The 3,204-nt window shown below is 41.5% G+C and overlaps 1 non-coding gene across 1 annotated transcript; it reads right to left on the bottom strand.

Moving 5' to 3' along the window:
- Nucleotides 1-522: 522 nt before the first annotated feature.
- LOC120602694 (5S ribosomal RNA) lies at nucleotides 523-641 on the bottom strand. The gene has a single exon (XR_005652814.1). It is a non-coding gene; the product is annotated as a 5S ribosomal RNA (ribosomal RNA).
- Between the last annotated feature and the right edge of the window lie 2,563 nt (nucleotides 642-3,204).

The raw sequence follows: 3,204 nt of genomic DNA, 5'->3' as shown, positions 1-3,204 counted from the left end.
TTTTTTGCCCATTTTACTAATACATTATTTGTTCTCTTGTCATTTTGAAAGATCTCTTCACATAGTAAGGATGCTAACTATCTGATCTCCACACTGTAATTTTTTCCAGATGTTTCGTTTTTAATGACTTTATATTTCACCGGAGCAAAATATTATTTTATATATATAGTCAAACATATTGTTTCTAGCTTCTAGATTTAGTCTTGGTTAATAACTTCTCTCTCAAACCCTCAATTACACATGAGGTATTATTTATTTTTTGTAATATTATTATTGCTTTAAAAAAAAAAAAACATTGAAAACCTTAAGCCACCTGTAATTTACTTTTGTACTCTAGCTTCTTCCAGATCAGTAATCAGTTTTGCCAATGCCAGTTATGAAATAAGCCGCTCTTCTCCCCTTTAGAGGATACATCTCGTCTTTGCCATACGTTACTGTTTCAAATACGCTAACATCTATTTCTGGAATCTTTATTGTATGTGTGTGTGTGTGTGTGTGTTGTTTTGTTTTGTTTTGTTTTTACGCCTACAGCACCTGTTCTACCTAGGTGGTCTCCCATTCAAGTACTAACCAGGCCCAACCCTGCTTAGCTTCCGAGATCAGACGAGATCGGGCACATTCAGGGTGGCATGGCCGTAGACTTGATCATCGTGGCTTTTAAATTTCAATGTTATCTTCTTGTGTTTTAAAGTATGATCTAATATCTATCGAAGTAAGTTCCCCCAATATTTATACTTTATACTTTTCATAATTATTCTTGGGCATTTATCCTTTCAAATATTGGCATCTTTTTCAATTCTTGGCCTATCTCCCTCAAAAACAAAAACAAAAACAAAACAAACAAAAACAACAAGAACAACCAGGAACCACCGGTATTTTAATTAGAATATTAAATTTACAAATTAATTTGAAAAAGTACTATTTTTAAAGCATTAATAATCTTATCCAAGGACTTGTATGTTTTTCCCTTTACTCAGATCTTATTTCATATTCTTCAGTAAGATTTTATAGTTTTAATTATGTAATTACTGGGTCTTTTTGTTGAATTCACTATTAAATATTTAATAATTTGTTGCCTTTGGAAACTTACCCCCTTCTTTCCATTTCTAAGTGGCTATAATTGTAGCAATTTTAGAATATCTTATTTCAGGCACCTTAACAAATGATATTATGAGCTCTACTAACTTTCCTGGGGAGGCAAGAGAATGCGGGATAAGGAGTATATGCAGGCCCAATTATACTATGCACTGTACTTGAGCAATTATTTTGTAAAGCATAAAGCCTGGAGATAAAACGAAGTGTCCTGGCCCAGGTCTGATGGTTTCCATGCTTGCGGAAGGTCCAGCCACCAGCTGGTAGGCTCCAGGCTTGTGTGTGAAAGACTCAGCCTGGAGGGGGATGATTACACTTCCAACAAGTCTTAGGTGTCCTCGCCTGCTCTGACCCTAGCATTTGCAGCTGCTTACCTGTAGGAGAGGGTTGTGAGGGTCGGAAGCTTGCGGCCACATTGGAGGATGTTGCTGCAGCTGCTTCTTCATCTTGGCTATGCTGAATTTCTTCTTTTTCCCCTCAGAAACCTTGATTGAATTATCAAGTGTTGCTGGTCTCTGTTAATGCGTGCCTGCTCTAAACATTTGTCAATTGATAGCTGTACAAGACCATATAAGATTACCTTAAATATTAGCTTTTCCATTACGTATGTCCCTCTATCTCATTTAGTACCTTTAACCTTAAATTCCTCGAGGTCTGATTTTAATATCGTCATTGCTGCTTTCTCTCTCTTTGCATCTGCCTAGCATCTCTATACCTGATATTTTATTTCCAACCATACCTTATAAATTGACTACACATTTGTTATCTTTGATTTATCCAATTTGTAAACAATTCTGGTCATTTTTGTCTCCTAAATTAATTTTGAGTCCATTCATGTTGCCCCCCCTGGCCCAAGCTGTCATTGTCACTCTCCTAGACTCCTGCAATGCAGTAGCCTCTTAACCAGTCTCCCCTGACCCCTTTGCCTTGCCCTCCACAAAATGTCTTTTCCACACTGCAGGCGAATGACCCCTTCGAAATGTGAATTTGACCCTGTCTTACCTCTGACCTCCTCTTCCTCGCTTCTTCATATTTTTGAACTACTTCCTGGTTTTAGGACAATACGAACTCCTCAACATGGCCCAACTCGTCTCAGACCCTCTCTACCTGTGCATCCACACTGCCCCCACAGCACCCTTTGTCACGCTCTGGGATCCAGACACACGAAACGCCTTTGGGCTCCGGTCTGTACCATGTTCACTCCTACCCAGGGCATTTGCACAGGTCGTTCATTCTGCCTGGGAGCCCTTGCCTCCCTCCCTCCCTACTTCTGCTAACGAAGGCTCCAACTCTCCCAACTCATTCTGCAAATCTCTGCTCCAGAACTGCACCATAAGGGAAGTCTTCTCTGGACTGAAACCCATCAGATCCCCCCTATCGACCCTCACTGTCCCAGGCCCCTCTCCCTGTAGCTCGCAACACAACTGCACTGTTCTAATTCCTTGTGTGGTCACTGAATGAGGTCTGTTCCCTGCCTCTTCCCTTGTACCCTGACTCCCAGCCCCCTGAGGACAGGGAGCATACCTGCTTTGGCTCACCTGTATCCCCTGCTTGGAGCATATTGCCCAGCAGAGTAGGTATGGCAAAAATACTTATTAGACAGGTCTGTGAACAATCAGCAGTCACAGAGAACTCTTAAAAATACCTGGGAAGGCTGAAGATCCTGGGACAATGGCCACCTGTACACAGCCAGCCTGTGCTCCCCTCCCAGCTCCAACATACCTGCCTTCCCTAAGCCAGGAGGCTTTGGGGGTGCTGAATGCTGGGTGTGTCTGAGTCTGCAGACTCTGTGGGGATCCTGAGGATGAGAATCAATGCAGGGCGCTCTCCTTCGTGGGCTGGTGGAAGCTGGAGACTAGTATCAGAGAGCCCCGAGAACAGGGCTAGAAAAGACACGATTTTCGGAAAGAGCTTGACACACAAATTCCTAACTATTTGCTGCTCCCTGTGAGTGTTCCCGAGTCCCGATCACCAATGTGTCAAGGAAGAGCTCAAGGGCACAATCCTTCTATCATTCCCTTACTCTTCTTTATAGTTGTATCATAGATGTATAAATCATTAAATATTATGAGGTTAATTTCCCTTTTTTTTTTTTTAAACTTTATAAAGAGT

The sequence above is a fragment of the Pteropus medius genome, unplaced genomic scaffold (assembly GCF_902729225.1).
Source record: "Pteropus medius unplaced genomic scaffold, Ma_sr-lr_union100, whole genome shotgun sequence".
NCBI classification, from domain to species: Eukaryota; Metazoa; Chordata; class Mammalia; order Chiroptera; family Pteropodidae; genus Pteropus; species Pteropus medius.
The sequence above is the reverse complement of the archived record's forward strand: the minus strand, read 5'-3'. Positions and strand labels throughout refer to the sequence as shown.